Genomic DNA, 23,473 nt, shown 5'->3' with positions numbered 1-23,473 from the left:
GCATTTTTAGTCCGACTCTTCTATCTTGCTTGCGTCTTTTTATGGTTACTTACTTGGAAACAACACATTGGACGAGACCAGACTGGTTCAGGATTGCTAGAAAGAAAGTTTCGGCGCATCCAAAACACAAAATAGAATCAAAATCAAGTTTTTGCTGAGAAACAAAGTTGCGGCCATGGGCGTACATGGGATGCTCCTAGTCGTCCAGATATCACTGCAGATAGGGCTGATAATATCACCAATAATGGTGGCAGCAGCATCTCTAGCCAAGCTTGGCTGCCCCAACAAGTGTGGAGATATAGAAATTCCATATCCATTTGGCTTGAATAAAGATTGTTCCCTCAATAAGAACTTCCTCATCACTTGTGACAAGAAAGTAGCAAAGACAGGTAATTTGACTGTTAAAAACACAAGGCCGGCCTTTCCACTAGGCCAATTAGACAATTGGCTAAGGCCCCCAAGTGAAAAGGTGGCTCCAAAATTTTAGAAAAGAAATATCCGGCACATCCTTTTAAACAAAAAAAACAAAAATTTTGGTTGATCCAGTTACACATTGGTTCTAAACAAAATCATTACCCAAAAATAACATTATTATCCTCTAAACAAACCAAAAATCAATAAGGTAAACTACAAATCCGGTCGACTAACCACAAAACAATCACAAATCAAAACAAATAAAACAACTCAAATCAATAAAATTTTTACCATTCCCTCTACTTCTTTCTCTCTGCTCTCCGCATCTCTCATTCTTTCTCTGATTCTCTCACTGTTGCTGGCTGCTTGATTGGCTCAACTACTGAAGCAAGCTTCCTCCGCGGCTCCACCTCTCTCAACTGCTCAAGGTTTTGAGTTTTGATCAGGACTGAGGAATCACTATATTAGGTATAATTTATTTGGGTGCTTGGCTTTCTATTGGGCCTGTTTTGTTTATATTGAGTTGAGCTATGTGGCTGCTTGGATCATGGCCTCGTTCTATTAGTTTGCATCTCTCTCTCTCTTTTCCTTTTTTTTTTCTTTTTTTTTTTTGTCTTCTCCTCTTCTCCGCTCATGAACACCAGAGACTAGACTTCTCATTTCTGAGCATTTGGCTTCTCAATGCATTTTCAAAACATGTGGGATGTGTTTATTCTTTTTGAAAGTAACGTGTGGTTGTGGTAAAACTATTGAATTCTATTTAGAATTCACGTGAGACTTAGGTGAGATGTTTGACCTTTTATACTTGTTTCAAGTTTTTTTTTTTTTTTTTTTTTTTAATTTTTAATATAATGATTAGATAATTTAGATTTATTTGTAATGGATTGGGCCATTGTAGAAGGATAAAGATAAAGATGAATATCCACCTAAATATACTTAAAGGCATAGGATTTAAATTTAGCAATATATATATATATATATATATAGGATTTTATATATAGCGGTAATCTCGAAACGGTACACGGGTATTCACTAGTACCGAAATATATCATTCCCCTGACTAAAACAAAATGGCTTGCAGTACGAAATTGACTCCCTTATTATAGATAGGATTTGTTTTGTGTTTTTTTGTGGGTGGATCTTATTAATAAGCCTTGTGTTATGATTGTGCTTAAATTTTTGTTATGCTTGTGTTTAATTTTTTTTTTTAATTTTAATCTTGTGTTTATATATATATATATATATATATATTAGTTAGTGGAAATATATTGAATAAGTCTTTATTTATGCAAATTGAGATTGCTAAAAACTTTTTATTGTTCGGTAAAATTACAACAATACTTTTTACATAAATCAAGTTCTATTTCTCCTTTGCTCTACACTTAAAAGTTATTTTTTATTTTAGTCTTTATAAATATATTGTTTGATTAGAAATGTCTACTAGAGAGATTAAGTGGATTAGCTATATTATCGATTGAAAAGAATGTTGGAAGAACTTGAATACAAAAATTTAATTAGTGAATTTGTGTGAGAGACCACGCCACCGGCCCATTTTTATGGGATGTTGGGTCAAACCCACGTGAATGGGTGGAGTTATGTTATTGTCTCTCAAAATGGAGGTTCGACTAGTTATATTTTCCCTTTTAGATTAAGGGTTTTACAATAGAGTCACCACTTATTTAATTACTGGGATAAATAAGAAAACCAAAATTGAAAAATTCCTCATTTTATTAATTTTCAATTGAATTTATATTAATCATAGGAAAATTACATGGTTTTGGTCCTAGATACAATCTAAGATAAAGTACATAACTTTGTTTCTTAGTTGCAATCTAAAAATCGAAAATTACATGAATAAGCATTTGATCTACTAATCCTTGATCTAAGTTTGAAGGTTATGTTACAAGGTGGGAAGGTGTTAGACACCCACCTTGCCCGGTGAAACCGATCTTCTAGATTATAGTGGCCAACATTCATATCACATCATTCAATATGTTATCAATCAATTTGCATGTTAAATTTAATGTATGTGCATGTGATAAACCCTAATTCAATTTATTAAGCATTGCATTTGGATTGAAAAATAAACTCTAGTGAATGTGTGTGGATGGTGATATCCTAGATTCAAGAATTTAAAAGAATTATTAAACAAACATCTTTTTCATGTTTTTTAATGTGGATTTAAGATCGAAGCTAGTGTTATGCTCGAACATGTGAAAAACAACCAAGAACATATAAAGAACACATAAAAACATTCAAACATATTCAAGATAATTTAAATAGTTACTATCATGCTTTAATCTTAAATTCTTATCGTGACAACACAAAAAAACAAGTTAGTGAAAAAGATTATACCTTCATGTAAGATCCATATGGTGAAGGAGAAGACTCTTGGTAGAGGTCCTAAGGGTGGAGGAAAAGAAAAGTTAGGAGAAGAAGAGTGAGTCTCACTCAATACCTTAAGTCTCAAGAATACCAAGATATTATAAGACTACTCAATTTCATTAGAACTCAAGAGAGGGGAAGAGAGGGTTTTTTTTTTTTTTTTTTTTTTTTGTCCTAGAATGATGGAGCAGGGGGGTTTATATAGTAGTGGTGGAGGAAATATGAATGAAATGTCATTTAATGAGGGTTGAAAAAGAATCATGAACCTAAACCTCGTTTTAGCCTTTGGAGAAATTTGGTGCATTAAATGTGGAGATTGATGAGAGTGAAGAGTAAGCAAAGTTCGGTTTTCCTGTAGCTGCTGTAACAGCCTATAGAGCCAACTTTGAAAAATCATATCTGCCTCAATTCTAATTAGAATTGTCTCATTCTTATGCTCAAATTGAAGCTCTAGATGTCTACTTTCTGGAAAAATTAACCTCATTTATAGATTCAAAATATTTTGAGAGATATTGATGAAATAGTGAGCAGAAATCATTTGTTAGAAAATAGTTTCAACACAATTAACATTAATAGGTCCCAAATTAGTTCCCAATTAATATTAAATGGCTCCAATCACTCCCATTTCAAAATTAATTGGTTCCAAATTTACTATAATTAAAAGATAATTGCACAAATTACTTACCGAATAATTAATGTTTAACTATCTAGTTAATTAGGTGTGTGCAACCCTACCATAAAATGTAGTCCTAACCAATCAAATTATGACATATCATCGATCTCAAATTGATTATACTTATAACCAATTGAAATCAATTGTTCATAATCACATATAGTCGAACTCAATTTGTGATAGTGCATCTCAGCTGTTAAAACTTGATTTGATGATAACTTTCAATCTGATGATCCGATTAGGGCTCATAACCATTCGATTTGATTGTTACAACATCAAGATCATTTTGGTGAAATGAGATTAAGAATCTAATGACCAGAATCAAGATGCATATCTCCAATGTGAAATTACCCTTTTACCCTCCATGTGAGATTAAATACGGGTTGCAAAATAGGGTGTCAACAGAATGCCCCTCATTGGGCAGAGCTTGAAAAATGAATGTCAATGTATGAAAGAGACACCTAACTTTGTAATCAGTATTTAACCATGGTGAATGTATGATGCATGTAAATAAAAATGCAGATGGTCATGTTCTAGATCAAAATGTGGACTGAATCTCGAGGGAGATTACCTACGTACCTCTTAATGGGAGAATCAGGTCTAAATGTGGTTCATGCATGCAGCCCCCCCTCCCCCCCACCCTTTTTTTTCTTTTTTTTTTGAAAAAAAAAAAATGAGTACAAGACATGCTTACCAGTGGTCTGATGGACTTGAAATTTGGACGTGCTTCCCCGAGGTCCAATGGATTTGTGGAAGGTGATATTTGTGCCAATGTGTATGGGTCCTTTACCCTAGTTCCTGCAAAATAAATATTTTTAATTAGTAACAGAGTTATTAATTGAAGGAAATTTGACATACCTAGCCAATGTCTCTAGTTTAGGGCTTGTTGCAATGCTTGGATGAGTTCCAAGATGAATAATTTAATGTTAGACTTGCTTTTTTTGTACGGCCATCACCTTTTTTGGTTTGGAAATATAAGAGAGCTGCTATAGATCCTATGGATTTTGGGAGAGCTAAGGTCGATCCCTGAGTGTATAGGAGAACTAAACTCGATCCTATGGGTTTCGAGAGAACTAAGGTCGATCCCTTGAAGGTAGGAGAACTACTGTCGATCCTACAAGGTATAGGAGAGCTAAGGTCAATCTTATGAGTTTTGGGAGAACTAAAGTCGATCCCTTGAAGGAAGGAGAACTACTGTCGATCCTACAGTGTATAGGAGAACTAAAGTCGATCTTATGAGTTTCGGGAGAACTAAGGTCGATCCCTTGAAGGTAGGAGAACTATTGTCGATCCTACAAGGTATAGGAGAACTAAGGTCAATCCTATGGGTTTCGGGAGAACTAAGGTCGATCCTTTGAAGGTAGGAGAACTATTGTCTATCCTACAGGGTATATGAGAGCTAAGGTCAATCCTATGAGTTTCAGGAGAACTAAGGTCGATCCCTTGAAGGTAGGAGAACTATTGTCTATCCTACAGGGTATAGGAGAGCTAAGGTCAATCCTATGAGTTTCAGGAGAACTAAGGTCGATCCCTTGAAGGTAGGAGAACCACTATCGATCCTATAGTGTATAGGAGAACTAAGGTCAATCTTATGAGTTTCGGGAGAACTAAGGTCTATCCCTTGGAGGTAGGAGAGCTATTGTCAATCCCACAGTGTATAGGAGAACTAAGGTCAATCCTATGGGTTTCGGGAGAATTAAGGTCGATCCCTTGAAGGTAGGAGAACTACTGTCGATCCTACAGGGTATAGGAGAACTAAGGTCAATCCTATGAGTTTCAGGAGAACTAAGGTCGATCCCTTAGAGGTAGGAGAGCTACTATCGATCCTACAGTGTATAGGAGAGCTAAGGTCGATCCTATGGGTTTCGAGAGAACTAAGGTTGATCCCTTGAATGTGGGAGAGCTACTGTCGATCCTATATGGTATAGGTCATACTATTATCTGGCTATATAAGGGTGCATATCTGAGATAACTTGTGTTGAATGAGATAAAGGATCCTTCACTTTGATTCTTGCAAAAAAGCAAGTTTCAATTAGAAGTGGAGTCATTCATTACAAGAAATTGGAAGCATTTAGCCAATGCCCCTAGTTTGGGGCATATTCCTTGCTTGGATGGAAGTTGAGTTAATTTGATATTACTATCATTGTGAAACATGAAAGAAGATCACGGTCTGCCATCATTGTTTCCTGCAAAATGGCTTTCTTTCTCTAGCTTGTTAGAAACCAATTATCATGAAAACATTTGTGGCCAATGCCCCTCATATGGACACGCTTGCAAAAAAAATGGATTGATGCCTCAAATAAAAACATGCTTTCATGCAAGAAGGACATATCTGCACACAATATAAATAGGCCAATGCCCCAAGTTTGAGCATGCTTGATGCAAAACAAATGAGCTTAGCCTAACATACACCCAAACAATTTTGTCACATTGTTTTGAATTTGTTCCCCAAGATTGTTTGGGTGATTGGGACCGGGCCTTTGAAAGGCTGCCTACGTACCTCTCTCGTAGAGGATCAGGTCAAGACGTAGTTCAAGAGAACTGAATTTTGAAAAAGAATGATTTTTTTTTTCTTTTTTGAAAAAAAAAATTCCATTTTTTTTTTTTTTTTGGGAACAAGAGGTGATCCTTTGAACAACCATTTTGGCAAATCAAAGTGTTTAAGAATCAAACAAATCTCTTTGATTAGGAAGGATCAAGATCATTAAACTCATGTAATCAAATTTGCTTCATCCTTTTGAACATCGTCAGATTAAGTCTCCAAAGGCAATCAAGAAGTGAAGTGTGATAATATTTATGAATCACATTGTTGGGTGCAAACAAGGAGAGTGCTCCAAGTTTGGAAGTTCTTTTGAGTCATTTTGAGAATTTGAGAATTTGAGAAATTTTATCCTCGAACATATCATCCTATAGGGTTTGACAATTTTAAGCATTTTTCCTTTTTAATTCAAGAGAAAAATATTATTAGAGTTAAGATATGCCTACAATTAGCAAAACTTCAAGGAGGTCTTGTTCATGTGTTGTAATGTAGGCTGGGTTTAGGTTATGAAATGAATGATATAAAAAGGCTCAAAATTCCCTATGATGTTCCCCCAAGTATGCATTACTCAAAAATCAAGTATTGGAGGAGTTTTCCCATTTCTTCTTTGCCATCTTCTCACTAGTCTTCATTGATCACTTGTATCAATATTTGTTTTTATGCTCATTCCTCTTGAATCATACCTCTAGACTTTCATCTTGTAAAATTATTCTCTTTTTAGGTTGCATCTTCAAGTTTCCAGTTTGGTAGAATCTTCCAATTTTTTTTCTTTTCTTCTTCTTCTTCTTTTCTTTGGCCCTAACTTTTGCCTAGACCATCCTTTTGGGTTTTCAGCCTAGTGGGCTTCTTTTTGTTTCTTTCTTTCTTTCTTTCTTTTTTTTTTTTTTGGCCCTAGCTTTTGCCTAGACCGCCCTTTTTGGTTTTCAGCCTAGCGGGCTTCTTTTCTTCTTTGGGTCTTTAATCTCTTGATTGAATGAACTTTTGGGGACCTTTTGCCCTCCTTATATTTCTCAACTTAAAGATTTTCGGTCATTTTGATGCACTTCTATTCTTCTTTCTTGCCTTGATGCACTTACACCTTTCAGTGTTTGATGAATCTTTTCCTTTTTTGATGAACTCTCTTTTAGATAAAATTCGTATTCCTCTTGGCATGATGAATTTTGGGCTCTTCAAACTTGATGTACACTTTTTTTCTTCTCACATTGATGGAATTTCATTTATCTTTCCTTAATTGAGTGAAACCTCATTTTTCTTTGATGATCTCTTATCTTTAGCTTAATGAATCCTCTACTTGTCCTTCATGTCTTCTAGGAGAGCTTTATCAATTAGCTTCAAAGCTACAAGGTCAACTCTTCCTCTACATGAGATTTAATCATGCATACTTTGAATTTTCCCACCCTAGATTTAGATTTTAGTGGGTTCATGCGAAAAAGAGGCTAAGTGTTTAAAGGCTCAAATGGGCTAGCAATGGATAATGAACATTCTTAGTAATAGGAAATAATTTGGTTGAACCAAAGATGGCCTCCTATCCCTAGTAATGCTTGCTTGTAGGCACAGTGACTCGAGCTCTTTTAATAAATTCATCTTAAAAGAAAAAGAACGAATGCTCTAATATTGTGAAACAAAAGACTTTTGAAAATTGGATCAAGTGCATGGATTCTTGGGATTTTCCAATAGATGGATTCTTTTTTATTGCCTTTTAAGACCATTTCTTCTTATATTCTAAGTCAAGTAGCAAAAGTCTTTTCATGGATCAAATGAAATTAATCATTCCTTGGTACAAGTTGATTGCTCAAACCTTTAAACATCAAGATTTAGAAAATGTTTTGTTCAATGGATCCTCATGTACCATTTTGAAAAGGGGACTTTTTTTTTTTTTTTTTTGGGAAGATTGGGAAATCTTGAATTTTTTTTTTTTTTGAATTTTTTTTAAATATATACATGAAAAAAGTACATCAAATGCTACATGGATTTTTAGAAACATAGAAATATGGAATAAACAAACAAACAAACTTTAATCTTAACCATGATGTTGCAAACCAATTGTGGAGTGAGGCAAAGTTGGGCCACTTGCTTCTTCTTGGTCCATTTAGGATGCTTGAGACTTGGTATGCTTGAACCTTGATTATGATAAAATGGCTTGGGCTTGCACTTGGAAGGCTTGAACCTTGATTATGATCTTTTGGTATTTGCTTGAAATGGCTTGAGCTTACACTTGGAAGGCATGCATCTTGTGAGCTTTTGGCCTTTGATGTTGACCATGTCTATACACCTTTGATGGGCTCAAGTATTGGGCTTAGAATGATTCAAGAAACAATTTTGGCCTTCCATGCCAAGTAGAGTTCAATTATAGGCTTTTAGGCTTGAGTTCATTCATAACATACATGGTTCATTCATAACATACAAGGTTCAAACAATCATGATGGGCTTAAGCGTTGGACTTAAGTCATCATGGTTCAAACAACAACCAAACAAATGCGTAATGAAATGCAATTTACATGGACTGACCTAAAGGTGGGTTCTGTGGGTCATTACAACATGAGTAGAAGGTAGGTTAAAGGTCCCCACAAGTTAGGACGTCATACCTCCCAACTTGTGATGCCAAGAGCACCGCGTTGGTCCGAACGGTACAGTTTGTCCTTATGTACCACCATGGCATAACCATGATGATCCTTGTCGCGGTGGGTGGTAGGTTCACCGCTAGGTATGTGAGTCTCAGAAATACCATAATCCACAGTTAATACTACCGGGCTTCCGGGCTAGCACACAAATAAAATAAATTTCATTTAAGTAAATGATGCATGACATGCAATATAATGACATATTATATACAAAAAAGCAATAAACAAACAATGACATGGTTGGCCACTATAATCTAATTGAAACTTAGCCCTCAATATCCCCAGTGGAGTCGCCACTGTGAGAGACCACGCCCCTGGCCCATTTTTATGGGATGTTGGGTCAAACCCACGTGAATGGGTGAAGTTGTGTTATTGCCTCTCAAAATGGAGGTTCGACTAATTATATTTTTCCCTTTAGGTTAAAGGTTTTACAATGAAGTCGTCACTTATTTAATTATTGGGATAAATAAGAAAACCAAAATTGAAAAATTCCTCATTTTATTAATTTTCAATTGAATTTACATTAATCATAGGAAAAATACATGGCCTTGGTCCTGGATACAATCTAAAATAAAGTACATGACTTTATTTCTTAGTTACAATCTAAAAATCAAAAATTACATGAATAAGCATTTGATCTACTAACCCTTGATCTAAGTTCGGAGGTTATGTTATAAGGTGGGAATGTGTTAGGCACCCACCTTGCCCAGTGAAACCGATCTTCTAGATTATGGTGGCCAACATTCATATCATATCATTCAATATGCTATCAATCAATTTGCATGTTGAATTTAATGTATGTGCATGTGATAAACCCTAATTCAATTTATTAAGCATTGCATTTGGATTGAAAAATAAACTTTAGTGAATGTGTGTGGATGGTGATATCCTAGATTCAAGAATTTAAAATAATTATTAAACAAACATCTTTTTCATGTTTTTTAATGTGGATTTAAGATCGAAACTAGTGTTATGCATGAACATGTGATGAATAACTAAGAACATATAAAAACATTCAAACATATTCAAGATAATTTAAATAGTTACTATCATGCTTTAATCCTAAATTCTCATCATGGCAACACAAAAAAACAAGTTAGGAAAAGGAATTATATCTTCATGCAAGATCCATATGGTGGAGGAGGAGATTCTTGGTAGAGGTCCTAAGGGTGGAGGAAAAGAAGAGTCAGGAGAGGAAGAGTGAGTTTCACTCAATACCTTGAGTCTCAGGAAGACCCAGATATGACAAGACTACTCAATTTCACTAGAACTCAAGAGAGGGGAAGAAAGGGGGGTTTTTGTGTCCTGAAATGAAGAAGATGGGGGGTTTATATAGTAATACTGGAAGAAATATGAATGAAAGGTCATTTAATGAAGGTTGACAAAGAATCATGAACCTAGACCTCATTTTAGCCTTTGGGGAAATCTGGTGCATTAAATGTGGAGATTGATGAGAGTGAAAAACAAGCAAAGTTCGGTTTTCCTGTAGCTGCTGTAACAGCCTGTAGAGCCAATTTTGAAAAATCATATCTGCCTTAATTCTAATTGGAATTGTCTCATTCTTGTACTTAAATTGAAGCCCCAGATGTCTAGTTTCTGGGAAAATTAACCTCATTCACAGATTCAAAATATTCTGAGAAATATTGACGAAATAGTGAGCAGAGGTCATTTGTTAGAAAATGGTTTCAGCACAATTAACATTAATAGGTCCCAAATTAGGTCCCAATTAACATTAAATGGCTCCAATTACTCCCATTTCAGACTTAATTGGTTCCAAATTTACTCTAATTAAAATATATTTGCACAAATTACTCACTGAATAATTAATGTTTAACTATCTAGTTAATTAGGTGTGTGCAACCCTACCATAAAATGTAATCCTAACCAATCAAATTATGACACATCATCGATCTCAAATTGATTATACTTATAACCAATTAAAATCAATTGTTCATAATCACATATAGTCGTACTTAATTTGTGATAGTGCATCTCAGTCATTAAAACTTGATCTGATGATAACTTTCAATCTGATGGTCCGATTAGGGCTCATGACTAGTCGATTTGATCGTTACAACATTAAGATCATTTTAGTGAAATGAGATTAAGGATCTAAGGACCAGAATCAAGATGCATATTTCTAGTGTGAAATTACCCTTTTACCCTCTATGTGAGATTAAATACGGGTTGCAAAATAGGGTATCAACAATTTGCATCTCAAAAAGCAAGAAAAATATATTTTTAATGAAATATATTATAATATAAAAATATTAATAAACATTAATTTAATTAATATATAAGTATAAAAAATACCTAATTTTTAGTTCTCGCCTTAATCCCCAAAATGTCTAGGGCCAGCCCTGTAAAAACATATCTATTGCGGCTCACGACTTGCATGTCTTGCAATTTGTAGCCCGGGACTGTTACAATCAAAACGGTGATTTTGTGAAAGGCAATGAAGCCTGGCTCAATGCAGCCATTGACACCATTTCCAAGTCCAAAAATACGTTCACTGTTGTTGGCTATGACACTTATGCATTCCTTCATGGGGTACAAAACGGAGAACAGTACTCCATCGGGTGCATGTCTATATGCAAAAGCCATCGCAATGTGGTTAATGGGTCATGCTCTGGCGTTGGGTGTTGCGAGGTAGCAATTCCCGATGGATTAAAAGATATGTCAATGGAAGTACGTAGCTTTCACAATCACACAAATGTATAAAACTTCAATCCCTGTGGCTATGCATTTGTTGTGGAACAAGGTCAGTTCAATTTCTCATCTCATTACCTCTGTAACTTATCAAATGAAAAGCTCCCTTTGGTGCTTAAATGGACAATTTCGAATGAGAAATGTGGAGAAGCAGCTAAAAAAATCAAGGAAATCGTATGTAAGGGAAATAGTAAATGTTTTGACCCCTCTACCAAGTCAGGATACCGATGCCAGTGCAATTCGGGTTATCGAGGTAACCCATATCTTCCTCATGGTTGCCAAGGTTTGTATTACTACTCCATATGTTTGGTTTTGGTCTTTTTGGATGTATGTTTTGCTTATGATTATAGTACTATATATTATGGGCGTTCATAAGAATATTCTCCACTTGATTCACAGACATTAACGAGTGTAAGGATCCAACTCTCAATAATTGCACAAGAGCAGGACACTGTGTCAACACACAAGAGAATTATACATGTCGTTGACCAAAGTGGTTCCATGGGAATGGAAGAAAAGATGGTGAAGGTTGTGTTGCAGATCCCTTATTAGTGCTTAAGATTTCCTTTGGTAAGTATATTTATGTAAATTTACTTCTAACGCATGGGTTGCTAGAAAAACTTTTCTTTCTTTCGTCTTTTCTTCCTTGAAAGCTTATTATAATTTATGTAGATTTTTTTTAAGAGATGTAGAATTTTGGCTAAATTGCAAACTACACTTCTAAGTTCTGGGAATGTTTAGATTTCACAACTTGAAGTTTCAAATTCTGAATTTTACCCTTGAAGTTCTATTCTATTTGCATCAGTAGTCCCTTCATCCATATTTTTCGTTAAGTGCCACATAAATTTGTCACGCGTATTTATTTCTTCCAATAAAATAATGACACGTCATTTTTATTATGCCATGTCATTTTTAAAATTAAAATATTTTTTTAATGCTACAAGAATGATGTATCATTTTATTGGACAAACTAAACACCTGTGGCAAGTTTTTGTGGCATTTAACAAAAAATATAGATAGAGGGGCTGCTAATGCAAATAAAATAGAACTTCAAAAGTTAAAATTCATATTCTGAAACTTCAGGGTATAAAATTCAAACACTCACAAACTTTAGGGGTGTAGTTTTTCATTTAACATATAATTTTTATTTAAAAACCCTCTTCATCTTTAAAAATAAAAAATAAATATATGTAAACATTCATTTAGATTATAATGTCTCATCTTTATCTCTTAGTTTTGGCCTATCCAAAATCCCTATTATGTCCTTGAATCGAAATACGATTTCTCTTGGGATTTTGGTTTTAGGGTTGAGGCAAGTTTGCCCGCTCTATTGTAATTTTCTTTCCTTGAAATAAATTTTTTATTTTTTCGGTTGATAAAATAAAGAGTGAAATACTATTTTGGTCCCTAATTTTACTAAAAGTTTGTTTTTCGTCCCTAAACTTTAAAAGTTCTTTTTTTATCCCTAAACTTTGTAAAGAGTTTTTTGAATAGTATAGAAACAAAAATAAGGATGAAAAAAGAACTTTTTCAATAGTTTAGGGATGAAAAACAAACTTTTAGTAAAGTTTAAGAACATAAATAAAAACATTTTCAATAGTTTAGAGACGAAATATGAACTTTTCAATAGTTTAGGGACGAAAAATGAACTTCTTAAAGTTTAGAGACAAAAAACAAACTTTTAATAAAGTTTAGGAACCAAAATAGTATTTTATCCAAAAATAAAAATAAAAAGAGTGTCCAAATTTTATTTCTAGACTAAAAAGGAAATTAATTTGTCCCTAAACTGGGTTTAAATCAGATTTTTGTTTGAATTTATAAAGTTACATCTTCATCCTTCAAAATTTTAAAGGATATAAATTGTCTTTAATTCCATTTGGCATTAAATATAAGTATAAACCTATGGACACATTCAATTTCACTAGTGATCAACTATGAGTGTTGGACAATTCAATCCACTACTTTTTTACATTGACAACCCCAATTTACATTTAATGGTACATCCCAATTTACCAATAAAGTTCATGCTTCAATAAATCTAAGGACATAGCCAAACTACATTTGCACAATTCTTGACATAAATTTTAGAACTTAGAACATTTCAAACACATGGAAACCATTAAATGTACTGTTTGAATAGTTCATTTGAAATGTGTTGTGCAACAACGAAAGTCTAATATTAATTCTTATGATTTGGGGCTAAAGAAAGCACATTCATGTAAAACATCCACAACTGACAATAATATTTAATGTGGTTTGACCAACTCAATGCCAATATCCAAGGGTAATGACAACCAAAATATCTACTATTAATGATATGAATTACAATTAATCAACATCCACATAACTCACACAAACAACACTTACAAAACTCACAAACTCAAAGCCCTAACATATCCAGTACCTCTCTCACACTCACAAAACAAACAAACTCTCAACACACAACCACAAGTAATCTTTCAACCTCAATAATCTACCAACTACTCATTCAGAGAAACCCACTAATGTTCTTCTAAGAGTTTTTCTTTACTCTCCACATGGAAGGAACCTTCGGCAAAAGCCACCGAACCCTTTGCAACAATGTCTATTTATAAAGTTTCAAACATTTCCTTCTACTTTAAGGAAACCCAATCCAAAACTAATTAAAATTTTGAAGCAATATTCAACAAAAGAAATAAGTAACAAATACCAACAACCAAAAAATTGAATTAGTGTCCCTTAAATCCTTAAGTATTGTATCTATCTATTATAAAATGAGTTTATTGAATTTTGTCATATTATTAATAGTGCTAGACAATATTTGATTGAACGTTGATGACATAATAAATCTCTCTCTGTTTTTCTCTTTTTCTTTTTTTTGGAGAATGGATGACATGATAAATCTAATTTACTCATTTCATAATAAATATTTAAAATTTTAAATCTCCATTATTAAGTTATTCAAATAACTCTAAAAAAATCATAATCCAAAAATTGTAATGTTTATATGTAAGTTTCTCTAACCCATCCAAGAAACTTACATGAGAAGAATTATAAATTTTGATTTGCAACAAAATGAATAATAGATCAACTTTATCTTAATTTCATATGCAGTCACTGGAATAAGCTTCATTGCTATACTTCTAGTTTGCTCTTGGTTGTACTTTGTAATCAAGAAAAGAAGGCTAGTCAAGCTTAAAGAAAAATGTTTTCAACAAAATGGAGAATTGGTTTTGCGACAACAACAATCTAGTGAAGAATCTAGTAAAACAGTCAAAATCTTCACTGCTAAAGAGTTAAAGAATGCCATTAGCAATTTTGGTGAGAGCAAGATCATTGGCCGAGGAGGATATGGTACAGTTTATAAAGGATTTTTTCCAAATAATAGGATTGTTGCAATCAAAAGTCCAAAACAATAGATGAAAACCAAATAGAGCAATTCATTAATGAAGTAGTTGTTCTCTCCCAAATCAATCACAAGAATGTGGTCAAATTATTGGGTTGTTGTTTAGAGACACAAGTTCCTTTATTAGTCTATGAATTTGTCCCTAATGGTACCCTCTTCAAGCACATACATAAAGAAAGCATCGCGACCCTATCATTATCATGGGAAACTCATCTAAGGATAGCTGTAGAAATAGCAGATGCAATGTCGTACTTGCGCTCTGCAGCTTCTATACTTATAATTCATTAGGGATGGCAATCCAAGTCTGACCTACGGGAACCCAACCCGACCCTAATGGGTCGGATTTTACCCGACCCGATTAAAAATAGGGTCGGGTATGGGTTTAAAATAAAAAATCTGAAGCGAGTTGGGGCCGGGTTTCATCAAAACCTGACCTGGTTACATATAAAATGACCTAACTACCCTTATATATAAATATATATATATATATATATATATATAGAGTTATAAACAACCCTGAGTGTTTGGATCCATGTTCATGTTCACGTTTCCTTGTTTTTACGCGTTTAAAGCTTTTTTTTTTTTCTAAGACCAACGCCTGGTGCACTATTCATGGGACATGAACAATGCACCAAGGCATATGAACAGTAAAAAAATGAGTGAATAGTAATTTTTTACCCATTTAAAAATTATTTTGCTACAATGTTTTCAATTTTCAATTTTCAGCAAAATAAGTTGTATCCAAATGGACCCTAAGTCATTTCATTTTCATCTCATTCTCCCATTCTCATCTTTGAGCCACCACCCTCCCTCTCTCAAATCTCCAGTCACTCTCACGGCCACAGTAATAGCCACACGGCCACAGCCACAGCCACACGGCCATGGCCCCACCGCCGCCGCCCTCAACTCCTTAAGCCCTCACTCTCACCAACCCGCACAGCCACACTCATGCCTTATTGTCTCACCGTTGCCCCCCTCAATCGCTCCCTCTCCTTCCTCACAGCCTCACTTCTCTCTTCTTCTTCTTTTTGCCATTCCTATTTAGGTTCATTAGGGTTTAGGACCTTTGGGATTGTTAGGGTTTGGGTTCCCTTTTTTTCTTTTTTTCCTTTTTTTTTCTTTTTTTTTTTTTTTTTTGAGAATCTAGTTTGGGTATGTGATTTCTGTGTTTGTGTTTATGATTTTGAAAGGGAAAATAAAAAATCTGAAATTTTTGGGTTTTTAGTTGCTACTCTAGTCCGATTGAAGAATATGATCCTGGGGTTTTTGATTTTGGGTTTCTGATCTAGGTTAATGAACAAGATCTTGGTGTCTAGGGGTTTTTTTTTTAGGTTTCTGATCTAGATTGATGAACATGATCTTAGGGTTTTTTTTTGGGTTTCTGATCTAGATTAATGAACATGATCTTGGGGTTTTTTTTTTTGGGATTTCTGATCTAGGTTTGTGGAGGTTTAGGGTTCAGGCAACCTTTTTTTTTTTTTTTGTGATTGGGCCACGGATTGGGCCCTGAAGTGGCATGGGCTGGGCGGGGCTTGTGGGTCCCGACGGGGCAGGTCTGGGGCGCAGAAAAAATCCATTTATTAAACGGGGCAGGTTCTGGTTTCTAGGGCTAACCCGCGGGTCAAGTTTGGGCATAAAGAAACTCGACCCGAACTTGACCCGTTGCCATTCCTATGATTCATAGAGATGTCAAGTCTACAAACATACTGCTCGATGATGATTTTACTGCAAAAGTTTCTGACTTTGGAACTTCAAAGTTGGTTCCACGAGATCAAAAGCAATTAGTTACTATAGTATAAGGAACTCTTGCATATTTGGATTCTGAATACATTCAAACAAATCAATTGATGGAAAAAAGTGATGTTTATAGCTTTGGAGTGGTCCTTGTGGAGCTACTAATAGGACAGAAGGCACTTTCATTTGCTAGGCCTGAAGAACAAAGAAGTCTAGCTATGTATTTTCTTTACTCATTGAGAGAGAATCAATTGTTTGAAATTCTTGAAAATGGTATAATGGAACAAAGTAACATCGAGCAAGTAAAGAAATTTGCGAAACTTGCAGCGAAGTGCTTAGAGCGAGGTAAAAGGGGATGAGAGGCCTACTATGAAGGAAGTTGCAAGTGAGTTAGATGGACTGAGTAAGATGGAGAAGCATCCGTGAGATAATGTTGAATCAAATTCAATGGAAAGTGACGGGACCCTTGATTGGTGAATGTTGAATGGTTAGACATCTAGTGATTAAAAATATCGTGATCAACTCTATCATAGCATAATAAAACTATTGGGACTGAGACCATGAATTCCCAGTGTAATTTGTTTTTGCTGAAAAATCCCATGTATAAATAGTGAGCTTTGAGAGACGGATGAACATCTCTCACGATGTCATGCAACTATCTTTTTATTGTCGTTTTTCGATAAACTTAGTGTTCTCTTTATTGTTGGTCCATGCTGAAATCCGGTAGCGTGGTAGGTTCCAAGCTTGCATTATTTCCTTTGCAGAACTTCCATTAATGGTGAATGCTTAAATCGAATCGAAGTTACCAGAGTATTCAAGTCAATCAACGCGCAGGTAGTTATTGTACATATCCCAACAGTAAATTTTTCTTTAAAAAAAAAAAAAATCATTTGTTGTGGGCAAGTCCGAATACTGTTGTTTCTCTTAATGAAGTGTTAAAATGAAAAATTCTATTAATTCATGGCCAAATCCTAGAATCAACCAAGTTTAATTGACCATTGATAAAAAAATCTGACTGAATAATCAAAGTGAATTTATTTTAATTTTAAAGAATATAAAAAATTTTAAAAAAAAAAAGCTTTAATTCGACTATTTACTAGAGCTAAAATTTAACCTGAAATGTACCGATGAGATATCATATGACAATGGCTTAAACACAGTAAGTTTTCATTGTGAGGAACTTTGACTCTAGATTGACCGTTGTCAAACCAAGTTCAAACAACATCAGATTGAGACTAAATCACTAAACAAACACATTGGAAAGAGCACGGGAAAATCTTCAATCTGGCCGATCTTGAGCACGTACAAAAACTCCAACAAGCAACTTGAACTCTCAAAAATAGAAAACTTTTATCAAAGCGTAATGACTAGACTTGCTCATTATTGAGGTACCATTTTCTATATTGCTTACTGTTCTAATCAGTATCAAACGGTTTTTAATTTGGTTCACATGCTTTATTCTTGATTATGATATCATATATTGCATTGTGATTATTTATCTGTCTTGTTTTTCCACACATGCATTGATGCACTCTTTTGAGTATTTCATGAAAGACAAGTACATTTTGATCAAGTTCAACCTCTTCTTGCAACTTCTTTGGTTAGATTGTTTTTGGTTGGGATTTTATTTGTGATGATGCCGTAAATATCACCAGTGAGCCACACGATCTTCGCACGCTCGTAATGATACCTGCACAGCAAAGAGAGAAGACCTAATAGAGAACACCGGTGTGGTACCGGCCAAATACCTTCCGAATGTCAAGTTAGAACTATTCTTACAACTCTAGAGTATTAGAGAAGGGTAAATTATTCGTACCTTGATTTGTAAGGATATTGGGGCTTTTATAGTAGTAGAAGGTTGACATCTCTTCCTTGGTGTAGAAGTCTTTTCCTTATAGGAATCCTCTTGAATAGTCCCAAACGTGATGGACAAGACATTTCCTTATAGAGAAGATCTTCATTAATGCACGTATCTTCCAGAATCCTCTTTGTGCTAGGATTCCATTTACCTTGGGATTCTATGGTGGCTAAGTGTGTGTGTCGCAAGTATTTCCCATTAGGGTTTCTGGCTACCACGTGAGCGCTCGATCTGTCCCTGTCGCATCCATTTATGCAAGATCCGTCCATAACAAACCTTGCACAAGTTGGGCCCGTCCTCTATCGGCCCACGGATGTGGAACCGTCAAGCCCATTTCATGGAGATCTGTCAACCTAGATTTTTACCCTCTTCAGTTGCCCCCTCACCCCATGGGTCCATCATCTTTGAGTGAAAGGACCCGTGGGGTGACGGTTCAAGGTTCAGGGGATGATGGTTCAAAGGCTTGTGGGGCAACGGTTTCAATACGAATACCGAGAACTGTGCCCACCCCTGACAGGTTGTCTAGAAGCCACTTATGACGTATGACACATGTCGCTCTTCCATTGGATATTATCTCGGATCGAAGCGTCACTTTTTCTTCCATGTACTTCCTCTATAAATATCACACTCTACTTTTCTCATCTATATATATATATAAAACCGAAACTTTTGAAGCTTCCACAATTTTCCACATCATCGCCATTTAAAAAAAATTAAAAAATTATTTTTATTTTCCAATCCACGTCATCATTTTTTTGTTCTCCTTCCCCAAACCCTAAACCTCTTCTTACACACCACCTCTTTGTTCTCTATTTCTCTCCCTCATCTCTCTTCTCTACCCTTTCAACCTCTGATTTGTTTTTGTTCATGGCAAAACATACAACTCTACAGTAAAGGGCAATTTTCCTTTGGGATGTGTTACTCCATAGAATTGATTTCTATTTTTCATTTATAACTGCAAAATGTTCTCCATTATCGACTGCATGAGAGAGGAAGTCATATACTGAGATTTACTTTAGACTATTGGTCAACTGTGAAGTCCTTTTATTTCCCTTTTTCCAATCCTTCCAAAATCAGATTTTTTGCACTGTGAAGTCGTTTGCTCCTTTTGTTATTATTATTATTTTTTTGTTTCTCTTAAAAATATAGATCATAATGGTGTCATGTCCACCAGGAGGTTCTTTGACTTATTTTAACATGGTTTTTTTTAACATATGTTCTACTGTGTTTGTCAGGCTGAAGAGCTTGCCGCTGGACGAGATGGTGAGCCTATATAACTATAAGTGAACGTTTTGTCTGCTTTGCTTTTCTAAATTCTTATTGTTTTTCCTTCCTTTGTGTTCATTGCCGATGGGAGATCAGAGTACTAATTAGCCCAATTACGTTCTTTTCTTTTCTATTTTTTTTTGTTGAATCACTGCTATTATCTAAATTAATTCTTTGCTTCTTGCATATTTCATTGACAGGTCAATCACGTAGCCACTGAATCATCATCACCAACATTGATCGTTTGTGCTAATTTTTCTATTATATACTATCCTTTGTGTAAGTTCCCCGATAAAACCCTAAACCTCTTCTTACACACCGCTAAAATTATTGAACAAAGAGGAATTCAATAATTTTGGTGTTTCTCAAGAACTCCTTGGTAAGATCACCTTGAATCCTCAATCTTCCTTATCTTCTTCCTTTTTTGTTGCTGTTGTGCTAATCTATTTGCTTATAATTAATTTGTGGTTTTTGTTTCCATAGTTTTTGAACATTCTTGAATTAGGACGAAATCAAGATGACTTTGAGGCTGAAGGATTGATTTGGGGTTTTTATTAGTTTTGGGATTTTGGGGTTCCTAATTAGGGTTTGCTGCAATTATAGATTTCAATTGCTAATATGTTTCCTCTTTGTTCTTTTTTGTTTTTCCCAGGGGAACACCATAGAAGATCAAATTCTACCTATGCTTTGTCTCTTTGTGTTTTGAGGTTTTAATTTAATTTAGGATTTCATCCCGAACCTGTTCTCTTTATTTATTTGTTAGTAGGAGTGAAATTGTGGTTTTTGGGTCCAGTTTAGCACTTTGGTTTACTAATTTGTGTTTTTTTAATTCAAAACTTCTAAATAAGGTTTTAAATATATTTTGGGTTCTATTTGTTGTTATCCATATAATTGTAGACAAGCTATGAGTCTTCCATGTTTGAAAGACTTAATCTTCATCAAAATATATGAACACTAACAAAAATATTTTTAATTTTGCATTTCGTAGGATTTAGTTTTCTGTATTTTGGTTGGTTGGTTTTGATTTAATTTATTGGGTATCAAACCTGTGAAGAATTTTGGAGAGCAAGCTTGATCAGCTTTGTGGAGGCTCTTTGTGTTCTAAACCTGCTTGTATGTTAGTAAGAGCAAAGTAGATGGTGAGGTCTTGGGTTCAAGATCCAGCCAATGTATATGTATCTTACTTATAAAAAAAATGTAGGTTAGCTCAGTCTTTAGGCTTATCATAGCAATTTCTGTTGTAATTTTGTACAATATTAGCTCTGTTCCATTTCAATTCCTTTTATACATTGTATAGTTTCTTCTTATAGTGTTATAGTTTTTTCAATGATATGATTGTGATTTAAAATGGTATGGAGAGCTGCAAAGATATGTTTGATCTAAATTCCAAAAGGAGCAACCAGGAGCAGCTATGCTAATTGTTACTCCCTATAAGATGCATTTAGATTTTATTTATTTTGCCACTTCCCTTATTGTTATATCACTGAATTATCCTCTAGACTTATTATATTTGTAAATGCTCTTGATGAATTTTTTTCATATTAGGGAAGTTATTAATTATCTCTAATTTGTTTTAATTGGAACTCTTACAATACAAATATGTAAGTACATATATGTAATTGCAGGTACAGAGCTATAGCCATGCTTAGCATGCCATCAACCTCATTGAAATTTATGTTGCATAAAGGATATAAGAAAGTTGTGTTGTTTTCACCTTGCAATGGCAAAGACAAGATTTAGCAAAATAAGTACAGCATCCAAAGTTTTATTCAGCAAAAATATAATCAGGATGAGATTTTGATTGGTTTCTCATGTCAGGTAATTCTCCCAATTCTTTTCAAATTTGTTTTCCTAAATTATATCCGTTTGTCTCTCTATTTGTTTGTAAACTCCACCATTGAATCTCTGTACATCCCTATTTTTTCCTCTCTTTTTTCCATATGGATTTTTCTTTTATTTCGTTTGGTTCCCTATTGCTTGATTATTTTTCATGTTTTTTTTTTTTGTTTGATGGGTTTCCTTTGGTTTTGGAGGATTGCAAGGAACACAACCTAGAAGGTTTTAATTCTTCTACTATTCCGTTTTGTTCCTTTTTCTACTATTAAAAAAAAAACAGAACAAAGTTCTCCATTGTTCTATGGTTCATCATTTTAAGTTGTACTATGTTTTTTTTTTTTTTTTTAATTTAATTTTTTTAATGAAAAAGTTGTACTATGTTGATAAAACAAAGTTTAGAAATTTAGTACTTTTATTGTTAATTGCTTCTTCGCTGAGATGTAATTGTTCTCAACTCTATAGGATTCTCTTCTTTTTTCTTTTTTTTTTTCTTTTTTGGTTATGGTTTTTTTCCCTAGCCTGTGTTTATATTAAACATGTTGATGAAAGGGTGATTATTTACATTTAAAGCTTTTTTTTTTTTTAATGAGAATCACAAAGACATCTAAAACTGAAAAAGAAAGTTTAAACTCCTAGAGTTTAATTTATAGATTGCTTAAGTTGAACTTTATGCCCTAAGACTTTGGGGTTACACATCAATTTTTTCATCTTTGTTGAAAATCTGAGTTGGATCATATTTTGTTCCTAAACCTATTACTGTTTTAGAATCCAAATTTTGGATTGGAATCATGCTTTTCTATATTACTTGCAATTAATTTTTTAACTCAAATTTGTAGTTGGATTGTCATATCTTTTGTCTCACAGAATGTTAAATGTTGTAGGTGGTTTCTTTTACCCAAATTTGTGTTGTGGACTTTTATTATTGCCCATAATCCATCCTATGATCCTTGCTTGACACTTGAGGTTAGAAGAAAAGGAGAGAGCCCCCCTTTTAAAATTTTTTTTTTATTCCATAGCTATTTTCAACCAGACAAGACTTTGTTTTTGGGCATTAATTGTAAGGCCATGAAAGTTCTTAAATTGAAGGATTTACATTGGCAACTGCTTATTCTTAACTTAAATTTGTTAAGATTCTCATCCCTTTTTTAGTCAATTTGTATTTTCCTTATATTTTTCCCCATTTTGCTCTTGCTTTAACATTCTGTACTATTATGGGTTAAAAAAAATTTATAATATGCTTTGAGCCATGCAAATTATAAAAATTATCCCGTGCATCGCAGGGGTTAGCGACTAGTTTCTCTAATTTCTATTGAAACACACTGTTAGAACGCTTCCATCAACCTTATCAAAGACCACTCCATTCAATTGTTGTATCCGTCATCAACGCCCTTCTTCCGTTCACTCACTAACTTGGTAAGTACTCCCTTTTTCACAAGTCTCTTTTACCTCCAGATATACTCTCTATTTTCCTAGACTTTATACCCCCGTCACCCCTTCTAGACCCGTCAGAGTCTTAATTTTCGTCGTCACGTGTAGGCAATGTCTAGTGTGTCAAGTAACCAATCAGTTGTCCATGACGAGGCGGATTACGAGGAAGTATACCTATCACGTCACAAAGACCAATAGAGTCCAAGTGAAGAAAGGAATCCATCCACCTTTTCCTCGTCCTCAACGAATGAGGATATGGAGATGGCTGGCCCAAAGGAGGTTTCTAATGATGGGGTTGTCAATCTGTGCCATCTTAAGTACGACACCTGTAAGCTGGACATTCTGGACCGTTCTAAGGTAGGTCTTACGGGCTTTTTTGGACGACCTAGCTTCGGCTGTGCCTCCTACTATCATTCGTATATCTCCAATTGGGGGTCTAGGGCGTTTATTCTCCCATTGTGGGGCTTGCTTTTTTGGTGGATCCGTCCTTTCCTTACAAACGAACCTCTGCAATTTCCCTTGTCTTATAAGAGCTTTTATTTGCTGCTTCAGATCGTAGCAATCGGCTGTGTCGTGGCCGTGATCACAGTGGAAATGGCAATACTTATCCCTCGACCTCTTATTG

The 23,473-nt window shown here is 34.6% G+C and overlaps 1 long non-coding RNA gene and 1 pseudogene across 1 annotated transcript; both read left to right on the top strand.

Annotated features, from left to right (window-relative positions):
• The first annotated feature begins 244 nt into the window (after window positions 1-244).
• LOC126700977 (putative wall-associated receptor kinase-like 16) lies at window positions 245-16,937 on the top strand (annotated as a pseudogene).
• Window positions 16,938-20,857: 3,920 nt separating this feature from the next.
• LOC126699717 (uncharacterized) lies at window positions 20,858-22,553 on the top strand. Its single transcript, XR_007646871.1, has 2 exons — window positions 20,858-21,402; window positions 22,302-22,553. It is a non-coding gene; the product is annotated as an uncharacterized LOC126699717 (long non-coding RNA).
• The last annotated feature ends 920 nt before the right edge of the window (window positions 22,554-23,473 follow it).

The sequence above is a fragment of the Quercus robur genome, chromosome 9 (genome assembly GCF_932294415.1).
Source record: "Quercus robur chromosome 9, dhQueRobu3.1, whole genome shotgun sequence".
Taxonomy (NCBI): Eukaryota; Viridiplantae; Streptophyta; class Magnoliopsida; order Fagales; family Fagaceae; genus Quercus; species Quercus robur.
The sequence above is the reverse complement of the archived record's forward strand: the minus strand, read 5'-3'. Positions and strand labels throughout refer to the sequence as shown.